Raw genomic sequence first — 14,176 nt, forward strand, 5'->3', positions numbered from 1 at the left:
AAGTATTCCTTAATGCTTGACAGGAGGCCTTGCACCACTTCTTTATCCTTAAGGAGTAATTCATTGCATATCCATCTCCCTCTTTTGGGTTCTTTCTCCAAGTTACCTATTTTTGCTACCACTAAGTCATGATCTGACCACGGGATTGGTGTTGGCCCCAATTCTTTTACTTTCCCTTTCACCCCAGCGTCTGCCAGGATTAAATATATTCTCATTTAGGAGTCGTGAAACACTGAATAGTATAACAGTGGATTGCCTTCCCTTGGAGGTATCGGGGCGTCTTCAATCCAAAAGTCTTGATTGATTTTCCTAAAGCGGGTGTGAGTCGCCCCATGATTTGATGGCTTCTAGTAAGTTTCATACTTTTTATATCCAGCTCTAGGACCATGTTGAAGTTTCCTCCTTTAAATAGGGTGCCCTCTACAAAGAGTTTCTCTGTATCCGCTAATTTCTCCCGAAGGGGGATTTGCGATGTGTTCAGGCAGTATACTGCTCCCAATGTTATTTTGGCACATTGATAGGTGCCGTACAACAGGTATCTTCCCTCAGGGTTTTTGACTACTATTTCCAATACCAGCCTGCACAGATTTCTGACCACTATAGCTACTCCTTTCTTCTTAGATTGGCCTGAGGCAGAGTACACTTTATCAATACCACTTGCTCGGAGAGCCGGTTCCTTTCCTTTCAGCCAATGGGTCACTAAACATAGTGTATCTAAGTGAGAGCACTTGAATTCTTGGACGGCCATTGATCTTTTAGCCGGGGTGTTTAAACATTGTACATTTAGCGATGCCATGATCAGGGCTATATTGTCATTAGCCATTAGTTCTTCTGATGAGTGGTTACCCTATCTCCCCTTGACCTTGTATGTATTCCGGCCTTTCATTGTGCATCCCTACCAAATCCAATATGTAATACTCTTTGGCCTTCCCAGGCTGTGTTGCGTGTGTCAACTTTCCCCAACTGAAACATGTCCCATACAGGAACAAAACCCCAACAGTCCTCACTCCCCTCGGCAGCCAGTCTGGAACATCACCCCTCCCCACACACAGACTGGACCACCAGGTCTGACCTCTCCTTCAGCCCTTTCTTATCTCATTTCTCCTCTCTGTGAGCCCCCCTATTTTTCAAAAGAATCCTAAACTATTTCTCCAAACCCCTTTCTACTTATCCCCCCGGCAACCTTAAATTCACACTCTGTCCGGGATCAACTCCCTTTGTTATTGATTACCCATCTCCCCCATTACCCAGAGTGACATATGACTTTTCTGGCCCATTTAAACCTAACATTTATTGTCCCATGGAACTTGGCTGATCGAGTACCCATGACCAGCGCAGCCTGGTCATTTTCACTACTACCCATCTTTCTACCCATCTTTCTTGATCCCAGAATTTCTCTCTCTCTCTCATCTCGCCTTCGGTGATGGGGTGTTTTTTTTTAAATTTTATTTTCTTGAGCCTGGTATTCTCTGTTTTAGGGTTTGCGCCTCACAGTGTCTGGTTTCGCTGCAATTGTTGGTCCTGTTGTAAGTCTTCCCCTCCCTCCATTAGTTCCCCTGCGACCCTCTAAATATCGTCTTCGGTGATCGTTGTACTTTAAGCCATCATATTCAAAGGAATTCGAGAGGGGGTAGTCCCATTTGTACCTCACTCCTTTCTCCGGCAGCCATTTGGTGAGGGGGGCACAGAGGCATCTCCTGGTTAGAGTGAAAAAGACACATCCTGGAATATCGTTATCTTGTCTGACCTATAATCAATGGGCCCCTCTCTTCTCGCCTTGTCCAGTATCTTAGACTTTTCTGTATAGTAGTGAAATCTCGCCCTCCTTTCCCAGCTCCATGTCCCCTGTCGACCACAGGCTAGATCCATTCTTCCTTCCCATATAGAGTTCTCAGGACCACTTGAACTGCTCTTCTAATATTCTAATTCTCACCTTCCTTTTCCGGGAGCGAAAGAATGGAAGGTTGTTAAATCTTTCGTGGTTTTCAAAGTCGTCCATTTTTAGTCTCATGATTTCTTCTTGTCTCTCTAGTTCAGAGATTATCATGTCTGATTGTATCTCTAATATGTTGACTGTTGTTTGGTTTGCTTCTAAGCCTTTGACTGTCTCATTCAGCGTTTCCAGTTTTTTGTCCAAGCTTCTGATGTCTGTTCGTATTCCTCTGATCTATTCTAGGAGGGCTGCTATATCTCCCTTGGTTGGCATTTGCTCCCTCATTTCCTCTGCCACTGAGGATTCCTCTGCTCCAGACACCGGTGTTGTTTGTTTGTTTAATAATTTGTATGGCGCACCAAACCCAGAGGTAACTGGGCGCAACAGAAACAAAATACATGGATACTTTAAGCTTAGTTACAGAGTTAGGGCACAATGATACATGAAAAACGATGCAAATAAGTAATTAAACAGATCTAGTGAAGGAATATACATATGTACAAGCGGAGAAGGTTAGAGTCAGGACAGAGTTCAAAGGCTAGGGTAGTTCACAGTTCGTCCTGACGGTCATTTGAGGATATTACATCTGAAGCTGTAATAGGATTGGTCTATTCTAATGTCAAGTGGGAGAGTGTTCCAGCACTGGGCCGCCTTAACCGGGAAACTACTGCCGCCTGTTTTAGTTTTTTTTTTAGCCTAAATCACGGTATCTGCAAGCAATAGGGATTGCCAGCTCTGGTAGGGCGGGTTGATGTTATTTTCACTATTCTCTCTACAAGATAGGGGGAGCTGCATTATTGAGGCATTTGTGGGTTAGTGAGGCTGTTTTGAGTGAAATTCTGTCACAGAATTTTAGCCACTGTTCTCTTCTTATGTTAGAGATGTGTTCTTTGGTGAGTAGGTTGGGGGTAGTTCTCAGGGAATTATTTTGCAAAATTAGCATTTTGTCATTGATGTATTTGTTGGCTCCCAAATACAGGGCATTGCAGTAGTCAAGTTTGGAGAGCATTAGGGCGTTGGCGAGGATGATAGAGCTAGCTTGGGTTAGGAAAGATCGGCATGCTCTGATGAGCTTGCACGTATAGGAGGTGAAGGATGCTAGGGAGTTTACCCGTTAAGCGTCAGGGTGAAGTCAAAGTGAAAGCCTAGTGTTTTCACTACTTTGGCTACTGTAATTATGTTGCCATCTATGTTGAATGCAGTGTAGTTAGGGCTACGTTTCTTTAGGTTGGCAGCAGAGCCAAAGAGCAGGATTTCAGTTTTGTCATCATTCAGGCAGAGACCATGAGTGGCCATCCATGTCTGAATGATGAGGTATATTTCATTTACCAAGGCCGTATCGGCGACACAATTGCCCGAAAGGAGAATGAGGATCTGAGTGTCATCTGCATAATTAGTGTAGGTGACACCCAGTCTGTCCAATTTGTCAAATAGGGGCTTCATAAATATATTGTACATAGTCGGCAAGACGCAGGAACCTTGGGGTACACCGCAGGCTATTTTGATGGGTCAGCTGATGCCGATGTAGAGAAAACTCTCATAGTTCGGTTGTCCAAAAACGATTGGACCCAGGCTATAGCCTCCCTTGAGAAGTGGGCCGCCGATGCCAAATGTTCGCACAAGACTGTGTGATCCACCAGGTCAAAGGCCGCCGACAGGTCAAGGAGGAGTAGCATGGCAGTGTTTCCCTTGTCGTTGAGCTCATCGATTTGGGTTTTGAGGTCAATTAAGGCTGTCTCTGTGCCGTGTTGAGGTCTAAATCCAGATTGGCGGACACCTAGGAGCTAGTTGGATTCAAGATAGCGCTGAATTTGTAAATAAGCTACTCTATTATCTTAAGAAGGAAGGGTACCGTGGAAATAGGCCTATAGTTGGTGGGGATAGAGGGGTCTAGGGTTTGCTTCTTGAGGAGAGGTAGAACCCATGACTCTTTTAGATTACTTGGTATGGTGTTGGTGGAGAAGGAGGCATTAATCTGTTTAGTTATAAACGGGGCTAAGTCCCTTGCTGCATCCTTAATTAGTTGGGCTGGGCAGTTGTCGCCCTTGCAATTGGAGGGTTTAAGGGATGCAATCATTTTTTTCAGTTTCCTGAATGGAGACTTTGGCAAATTTGAAAGGGGCTATGCTGGGTGTGTTTGTGGTGGGGCTAGTGAGTGGTGTCTCATTGGTAGGCAAGGATGCTTTTTTTGTGGATATTTTGGTTTGAAGTGTTATAATTTTGTTAACTAGGGTGTGTTGAATGCTGGTACAGGGGATTCCAGTTCCCTTAAGATAGCAAATAGTTCCTTAGTGTTGGAACTTGCGTTGGAGATCCTTTTGTTGAAAAGGTTGTTTTTTTTTTTTTTTGGAAGTAGGATTTCTTTTTTGTCGTTTTTAGCGAATTGTTTGAATTGCAGTTTGTTTTCTTCAGAAGGGGTGTGTCGCCATTGAGCTTCTAATTTCCTTTTTTGCAATCTTAGATCTTTAAGGTGAGGGGTGAAACAGGCATTGAGATGAGCTTGTTTACTTTTGCGTGACTTCAGGCGTGCAATGGTATCTAGGGCTATGTTCATAGTGTTATTGTAACTCTCCACAAGGAATTCAGGGTCTGAATTATTAGGGAGTGCATTGATAGTTGGGAGTAGAAATGGCAGGAGGTTGTCTGTTTGTCTAGAGTTAAGGAAAAGTCGATTAGGTGGTGGTCTGTCCATTGTTGAGGGTTAATTTTATTGATGGTTGGGTCGCAGTTTAAGATGGCAACCCAGTCCAGGCTCCTTTCTTTGTCATGTGTCGGGGCTCATGGCTCATTCGGAGTCGGTCTCTTGTCACTGGTTGCCAAAACACAGCCACGCCGAAGAAGGGTTACCGCTCACCACGGCTGCCCCCTTTCCTGCTTCCTAATTCCAGTGGCTTCGTAGTAACTGACTTTAGCGACCATCCCTTCTTACCATGAAATGAGCTTAACCAGGCTCCCGGATACCCGCTTTGTTTCTCCTACTTCACAATTGAACTGTTCTTCTCCACTTATTAGTTCTTCCCCACCAAATCCTCATTACTCTGCATGCCCTTGCAGGAGCTATCATGTTGGAGGAGCGCCGTTCTGACAGGTGAAGTTACAATATCCAAACCGGGCTCACTTCCATACCACCTTCCCTCCTTCTTTATCAGGCTCACTTACCTCTGCCAAGACCTTCAGTCTGCACACCCCTTGCTGCAGATATTGGGCTCATTACGAGGTTGGAGGTAGCCATTAGCACCATGGCTACCCCCTTACCGCATAGCGGATCCCTGAATGGGGAATTACCAGGCCATTCCAACCTTGGAGGTCCCGGTATTTCCCCATTTAGGGAACCCATTCCCTTTCGAGCCCCCATAGGGCTCAATGGGAATGGGGAGCATGCTACTAATGGGCCCGTTTGTAACGGGCCTGTTATTAGCATGCTGGTCTTTTAGCGGCTCCCGTTAAGGGCGCTTGGTAAAACCAGCCGCCCTTAGCGGGCCCCGCTAAAGGACCTTGTAATGCGGAGGTAAGGGGTTAACGGCACCGCCATTAGGCTTCAAAGGGAGGCTCTCACCTCCTATTCTCGCCTGACATGTAGGCCACGTTCACCCACCCCACTCCTTTGTGGTTCGCCAGCCTTTGCCAGAGTTTTCCTGGTCTAGAGCAGTGCCGATCATGACTAGGTTGGGCTAGGCCATCCCCTTTTTAACCAGATCCCATTCCTCGCTACTATTCCTTGTGCAAGCCGAAGCTCCCCTGCCATGGACCAAGCAGACTGCCTACTCTCCCGGCATTCCCAGGGTGGAAAAATGCTGTACGAAGCCAGAATTATCTGGGCTTGTCCCAGTTTTATTTAGGCCCCACTCGCCCAGACTTCTGCCCCTATAAGTAGTGTTAACCTAAAACCTATGTTAACTACCAGGTTTATTTGTTTGTTGTCCCAGTAGGTCAAAAAATGCTGAGTCGGGCCTGCCATCCTGCTCCTCCAAACCATTCCTAATGTTATTGATATACCACACTGCGTTGCTTAATCCAATGTACTGCTCAATCCCCTTCAGAATGTTCTCTTTCCCCATTTATAATGTAGTTTGTTAATGCATGCCCAATGGCCCCCAGTTATAAATTAAAAACTCGCACTATCCCATGGGTCCGTGATCGTATTACTAATCCCCCCTTGAGATGCGAGTTGCGCCCCGCCGAGTCCCTAATTCTATAACCAATGGCGCTATTTTATTACCTCGGCCAGCCTCCGTGCACCAATCTCCTTAACTCCACTCTGCCCTTGGCTTTCCCCGTGTTAGTGTACCTAAACTTGAGGCTACTGTACACTTGTATTCTGGTACTACCGACATGTACGGGATAGTGGTCCATACAGCAATGTGCCAAACCTATAACCAACTGCCTGCGTGTAGCTGGCCCATGATCCTGCTATTCCTTCGGCCCTCGGGCCCCAAATACTCCAACGACCCCCGGTCCTTGCCTTTAACCACTGTGTAATGTATCACCCTTACTCTGAGCGTATGAACACCCCTTAATGCCCGGCACAATGCCGTTGAATGTACACAACCCTGCATTCGCCTGGGGGTTTTAAATGTATTTTTAACCAACAATCGGAGCCCCGTGGACCTCAATTACCAAGATCTAACCTCCCTCTTTGGGAATTCAACTCCAGCCTGCTGGATTAAAGGATGGGGATATCAACACTGGCTACCACACTGCTGATGGGAACCTTTGTATTTCTCTTTGTATTACTGCTACACTGATTATATATTCCCCATTTGGTCTATTGTTTGTCCGCTGATATTACCAACCTGTACCATAATTCATTTGCCCGGGAAAGCTAAATGCCTCCTACAGCATCCGATCAAAGCACCCAGACCTCTATTTGCTTCCCCCTTTCGTAGCATCCTGTTTGAAGCTACTGGCTTGAACCATATCCGGCGAGCGCGTCCACTTCGAAATGTCATTTTATCCCCGGGCTTTAGGGCAACTGCTCGACTCCTCCCCCATCCTCATTTACTTCCCTTTGACTACTGCGTACCCCGCCTAATATCATCGTACCAATCGCCTCGCTACGTGAATCCCGGCCACTTCCCAAAGGCCTCTCTTCCTGCCTTCTTGTCGTGCACAGCGAATAATTGTTCACACCCACCTATGCCATAATGCTTGTTGTGCAATACAAGGTAAAATAACCTGCTTCCGGCGCGCGCACTGCGAGCTGCTTCCAATATTCCTCCCCACCAACCCATTTAGTTGTGTTGAATGATCTTAACTAATGTTGTGCACCAACTACCGGGAAGCACGCCTTCGCTATCCTTGACTTTGATGAGACGTCCTCGCCTGTGTACATGATGCACCAGGCCAGAGGCCACCGGTGCCTGTTGGTGCCTCCGTGCAAGGTAAGCCTTGCACTTGGTGTAGGCACTCCTCCCTCCCACCTGCCGGCGGCACAACATGGACATACCCCCCACGAATCTTCATTCCATCGTACTGGGCACACATTTCACATCTTCGCGAAATCACTTAGCCGCTGTCTCTTCCCGGCCGGCCATCGTTCCCGAGTGCAGGATCCCACATTTGGCCCATAAATTGATGCTCAACCGCCTGCCACTTGTGCCTGCCGCTTTGGGAGTGCACCTCACCCTCGCTTCTACCTACTGCAAAGAACCATTCTCTTCCACAATATCTCAGCGATGTGACAAAGTTACTGAACGGCCACTTTTCAAACCTCATGGAGTTGACATGGAAAAACCCCCGGTAACCGGGCAACAAAATCAAGATTAATGCATTTAATAATGCAATAATACTCTCCTATCTCTGCCCTGACACCACCACATGCGGCCGGTCAGCAATTTCACCTCCACTGAATGGCACGTTTTACAATCCGCATGGCTCTGTCACGACACCACCCCCTTAGCTGGCCATCAAATCATAATCCATGCATTTAATAATTTGCGTCCCCCATATCTGTGCCAAGACACCACCCCATGTGACCGGTCAGCAATTTCGCAACTGAAAGGCACATATTACAATCCGCATCACCTAAGCTAACACTGGACGCCTGAAATGCACCCTGTAGTGACCGTGCACGGTGTCCGCGGTAAGGGCTCTTGAACTAGAACCTACTGTCGCTGCTCCTTAACACCATTCCCAGAAATCCTCAACTGCCCCGTCTACCACAAGGAACGTGCAGTGTTGAGGCCCTAAATCACCTCAGGCCATAACTAACCCCATCGCAGGAAAGTGATATGGGCTTCTACCCCAATTTGATGAAAGACCACCTCTGGTAAATCCAGCCAGTTGCCGCCAATCACTATGTAATGCTGGTGCTCGCACTTGTAACCACGTAACTCGTTGTAGGTCTAACTCCATCCAAGCTGCCACACATAAGTTGCCCACTTGATAGGAATTGGAACATGGTGTCTTCACCAGATATAAATTAAGCTGCACAACTGTATTTAACCAACTTGTGAAGAACCCCCGCCCAATGGACCAGAGGCTACTGCACCAGGCGAAACCTGGTATTGTGCCTAAAACTTGTGGCCCACCAGCTATCATCTTCATCCCCAAACAGCATTATAAAATAGTATTTCTAATACTTTGGATTTGCAACTTTTCTGAATGTGCGCGCATCCAATACTTGCGTGAACGAAACCGCCTGTTCAACAGCTAGTTACCTACTACACGTTTCCCCCTTTGTCGCCTGCCGAATCTGGTAATGCATCGGGCAGCGCGGAGGCCAACGCACATGCCACTTGTAACCATGTCTGTATATCCGCGGCAAAACAACCTATTTCAAAATTGCTTTATATCAGTGGTGCTTCACGTAGCAGTGGACTGCAAGGTAAAACGGATTCCCAAACTTCATTTAAGAAGTGGACCCGTGGTGATCCCTTGTCTGAACAATAGCAAACCCTTATCATAAAAACCGTGCAGGGTCATTGCACTACCTTACAAGCCTTACCGTACAACCATGGGTCTGAGATCCTATCACCTTCTTTACCCTAGCAGTGCTCCCCAGAGCTATCCCACAATGTATTTCATTATTTTTTTTTTTAAACGTATTTTATTGGTGTTTTGTATTAAAGGCATACAAATACAAACATATGAACAGTGTATATTAACAAGTAAAATGGAGAAGGAAAAGAAAAGAAAAGGAAAAAAGAAAGGGGAGGGGGGAAATAAAAAAACAAGAACATCAAAAACAACAGTCTTCATATGGTGCGATACATGTCTTTCGGGTGATTGTGGGTGAAGAGGAATCGCGTGCCTCGGGGAACCGGTGGAGTCTTTTGTAGTATCAAGCGTTCAGTTGTGACATGTTGTTGGGGGTTGTCAGGGGGGTTTATGGTCTGCGCTGAAGGATGTGTCTCTCAATAGGGCCTTCCAGGAGTCTAGGGTGCCGCTCGCCATATCTCCGGTGGAGTTGGCTCCATCTTGCCAGGCTCTGGTTTCAGCTGCTGTCCATTTTTGCATCTCCTTCAACCAGTGTTCGTGTCTAGGGCCGGATGGTTTCTTCCATGCCATGGCTATGGTTCTCTTTGCTAAGATGCATGAAATGTCCATCATTTTGACAAGGTGTTTGTATTTAGCTGGTCTGGGGTAGGTGCCTAGTAAGCATTCTTCCGGTGTCCACTTATATCTTTCCATACCTGCATCTTTGCAGGTCTGTTTGATTTTGGACCACAGTTCCATCGCTTTGGTGCATGTCCAGAACATATGGATTAAGTCCGCTCTGTCGTGTCCGCACCTCGGGCATGCCGGGGAAGCTTGTCTGTTGAAGGAAGCCACCCTGTGTGGAGTCATGTACATACGATGAAGAACGTTCAGCTGGATCTGGCCGAATCTGGAGTTCCTGGACACCTTTTTGGGGTATATTAGTGCTCTTTCCCATTCCTTGTCTGTGAGCGGGGTTCCGATGTCTGCCTCCCATTTCGCCTTCAGTGCCTCTCCCTTGGGGTTGGGTTTGTCGGTGAGTCTGTTGTAGAGCCTGGAGATCGGTCTCCATCCGTCCCCAAGATTGTGCATTTCCTGTAGTAGCGGGTCTGGAGCGGGCTCTTCTGGCCATCCTTTCCAGTTTTTTTTGCTGGTTTGTTTGATGCGTTGATACCAGAGAAACTGGCCACTTGAGAGCCCTTCCTTGGTCTGTAGTGATTCGAGTTCTCTGAATTCGCCCTCCTCAAACATATCTCCCCATGTGTAAATGCCTGCCATTTCCCATCTTCTTGCCGTGGATAGATCAGATTCTGATTTGCAAATATCCACCAGGATGGGGTTGTCTGGGGAGTACGGGTGTTTCACTTGCCTGATGTAGCAGGTTCTGGCCCATATCTGCCTGCCGAGACCGATGGCTAAGGGAGGGTCGGGGGAGTGTAGTAGGGGGTTCCATAGAGTTTCCTTGGGTGTTAGTTTGGTGTAGAATTGACTCAGGAGTCCCAGTCCCAGTGGCTCATCTGAGATCCACTTCGTGATGTGACTAAGCTGGGCCGCTAGGTAGTATAGTTGAAGGTCCGGAAGCTTTATTCCTCCCTCTTTGTGTGGGAGAGATAGTGTGGCCAGAGACAGTTTGTGTCTTTTGGGGCCCCACAGGAAGTCTCTTATGAGCGCTTCTAGTTTCTTGAAGAAGGGTGGTCTTACGTAGAAGCATATATTCAGGAAGAAATACAGGAACCGGGGGAGAATTATCATCTTTACAATTGCTGCTCTGCCAACCATTGCGAGCGGGAGCTTAGACCAGAATTTCATGGATCTACGGAGGCTTGGTATGGCAGCTTCCGTATTGTATTCGTGTGTGAGCATCGGAGTGTGGCCCACTTTAATTCCTAGATACCTGAAGTTGTCGAATTGCCATTTTATTCCTATAGCCGGGAGGTCGTTCTCTGTTAGGCCTCTCAGGCCAGCCAGTGGGAATGCTGAGGATTTGTGTCTGCTAAATTGTATTCCAGAGTATTTCGAGTAATTGTCGAGTACCTCCAGTGTGGTCGGTCCATTGACCTTGGGGTCATTTAGGTACAGCAGGACATCATCAGCGTAGAGGGAAATTACGTTGTAGGTATTGCCGATCTTGATGCCGGCGTCAAAAAATTGTTGCCTGAAGTATATGGCAATCGGTTCCAGGCCAAGTATATATAGCATAGGCGAGAGAGGGCATCCCTGCCGAGTGCCCCTCTGTATCTGCCAGGGTTCCGACACCGTTCTACCTGTCTTCACTCTTGCGGTTGGAGAGTTATATAGTACCCTGATCCATCTGATGAAGCCCTCGCCAAACCCAAATCCCCTGAGTGACTCGATAAGCCACTCCCAGTAGATGGAGTCGAAGGCTTTGATGGCGTCAAGTGATAGTACCGCTAGGTCCTCATCCCTTTCGTGGGTCTCAGCCATGATGTGTTGTAGTCTTCTGAGGTTAGCTGTGGTGTTGCGACCGGGAACAAACCCGTTTTGGTCTTCGTGGATTATGGAACCCAGCACTCTGGCGAGTCTGCCAGCCAATATGGTGGTGAGGATCTTGATGTCATAATTTAGCATGGCCAGAGGGCGATAGGAGTCGCAATCAGTGGGTGTTTTATGTGGCTTGAGCATGGGGATAATTATTGTCTCCCTCATGGTGTTGGGTAAGATCCTGTCTGTGTAGGCCTCTTGATATACTTCGTGCAGGATTGGGGTGAGTGTGGATTCGTATGCCTTATAGAACTCAGATGGGAGGCCGTCGCTTCCAGGGGCCTTGCCGGTGGCGAGCGATCTGATTGCTGCCTTCACGTCCTCGGCCGTGATCTCCTTTTCTAGTTCTCCTCTCTGTTCGGTGGTGATCTTGGGGAGGTCTATCTCTTCCAGTGTATCAATGATTTCGTCTCTGGGAATTTGTTTGTGGTGAGTGTATAACTTGGAGTAGAATTTGGCGAATGTCTTGTTGATTCCCGTCTGCGTCTTATGAGATGTTCCTTCTTCGTCTAGTAATTCGGTGGGGAGTTGCTTAGGATGTTCTTTCCTGCATAGCCAAGCCAATAGCCTGCCAGGTTTGTCTGATTCTTTGTGGGATCTGGTGGTGTACGTTGCGTGGTCGAATTTCTCTACTCTGTCCCAGGAGGATTGGCAATTTTCGCGGAGCTCTTTCAGTTGCTTCTCGATAGCCGGAGTGATGCTGGAGGAGGATTCCAGACGTGTTATCTCCAATTCGTGTGCATCCAGGGACACCTTTAGTTGCCTGCGAGTACCGCCCGCTTTCGATATTGTTTCGCCCCTTACCACCACCTTCAAGGCCTCCACAATGTGCTCCAGGTGGATACTGAGCCCTTGTTGTTATCAATGTATTTTTCAAGTTTTTCGGCGAGGTCCTCTCTAAACTCTGAGTCTTCGAGGGCCGCAACTGGCATCCTCCACATAGGGATGGGGGGTCTGGGTCCTTTGAGCTGCCATTGCATGATCAGTAGCGAATGGTCAGAGACCGATCTGCCCAGATATTTGGAGGACTCCACCAATTGCATTTGTTCTCTATCCACGAAGAGGTAGTCAATTCTTGTGTATGTATTTCATTATAAACCGTGTGTGGCCATTCCAGCAATGGACACTCATCGTCCAAACATACCTCTTTCCCCCGCTCATTAACTTCGGTGGCTAGGGGCACCGCCACAAGACAAAGCGGCCATCTCTGAATGGACATATTGATAAACCGCTTACAACCTCAAGGCCAGTAGCTAATCAGGTGGAGAATACGACGGGACCGGAAACGGCGCGAAATGTTCGTGCCTACTGCCTGCAGGGCACCACTATTATAATAGTGCTTTCAATCCATGTCATTGGATTGAAAGCACTATTATTACGGCGGCGGTGCCACGTTCATTTTGCTTACCATAGCACTGAAAATAATTAATTCAGCAAACTGAAGGCGCCGCCGCAGCAAAAATAGTGCTTTCGATCCAATGGCATGGATTGGAAGCACTATTTCGGCGGCGGCGCCGCCTTCATTTTGCTTACTATAACATTGAATGAATTATTTTCAATGCTCTAGTAAGCAAACTGAAGGCTACAACAACCAAGTTTACCTTTTTGACAGATGGGCGGGGCGTGTGGGCGGAGCCGTGTGCAAATGGGCGGAGTCTTGTGAGGCTGCGGGCGGGGCATACATCTCAGGAATTTTGATTTTCAAATGTAGGCAGGTATGGCAACATGCTCCATGAGACCACAATACACATACCATATAACCACATCTATCCTTGTAAACGCAGGCCGGCTTGGGCAACGGCAAACCAGTGTGTCCCCTTACTGCCCAACCTTGCCAGCCCCTCTCACTAAAGGTCACATGACTGCTGGCTAACCCCATGTCGCAAGGCAACCCCGTACACTAGTACCATTTGGCCCGACATACCCGTCGTACATTGGGCAACAGTGGAAGTTCAATGCTCCCCACTAACTTACTGGAACCCCCTGCTCTCAGCAGCTCGACACCCTGCCGACTGTACTACTAACGCTTTATCCGATACTGGCCCTCACCAAGCTTATTAGCCAGCTCCTTCCCCAAGGCACCTTCCTGACTGCAACCTTATCGCTGCTCTGCTGGAACCCCGATAAGACAGGATACCTTCATCTTCTGACTGGAACGCTTCCTCCTCTTGCTTGGGAACAGCAACATGAACAAAAATAAATGACACGCCAACACTAACTGTACATCATTACTGCTGCCCTAAATGCAGTGACTCACATGGGTGCGCGCGTGCACACACACTCCTCACACACAGACATGCTGATTGTTTTATACATACACCACAATCATTACATAACATTGGAAGCACGCATGCAGTATACACACACATTTCATCCAGGTCTTCTCTCTGTCCTCCGGGGGTAAAAGTGAGAAGGAAACACGTGTGGGACCTGGCAGGGTAATCTGATTCAGAGGCGATCAGCATGATTTAAATCTGGATGCTTGCAGCGCCGGGGGTGGGCGGTGTTGGGTTATGGGGGGTGGTGTTGTGTCCCTGTGTGGATGCCGCAGTCGTCCTCCAGCCCATGCAAGGAGAGACGGACACAGGAGCTGGGGTGCAACACAACTTTAATCATGGATCACTTAACAGTAACTGCGTTTTCATTCCCCTGTTTGCTGCTCCTCTTCCCACTGCCCCGGGGCCCTCCCCACGTTTCATGAGGGCGGTGACGACACCACAGGTGGCATACTTGCTTCAGTGTAAGGACAGGGAAACGGGAGGGGGCACCTGTAAACACTCACAAAGTCAATATACCTAGCGGGTTCCATCCCCTACCAGGGAG

General features: G+C 47.8%; 1 protein-coding gene across 2 annotated transcripts in view; it reads left to right on the top strand.

The window, feature by feature from the left end:
• The window catches only part of MIPEP (mitochondrial intermediate peptidase), a 1,848,751-nt gene that overhangs the window by 401,218 nt on the left and 1,433,357 nt on the right, over positions 1-14,176 (top strand). The window lies entirely within an intron of this gene.

The sequence above is a fragment of the Ambystoma mexicanum genome, chromosome 7q (genome assembly GCF_040938575.1).
Source record: "Ambystoma mexicanum isolate Mex_15411 chromosome 7q, UKY_AmexF1_1, whole genome shotgun sequence".
Taxonomy (NCBI): Eukaryota; Metazoa; Chordata; class Amphibia; order Caudata; family Ambystomatidae; genus Ambystoma; species Ambystoma mexicanum.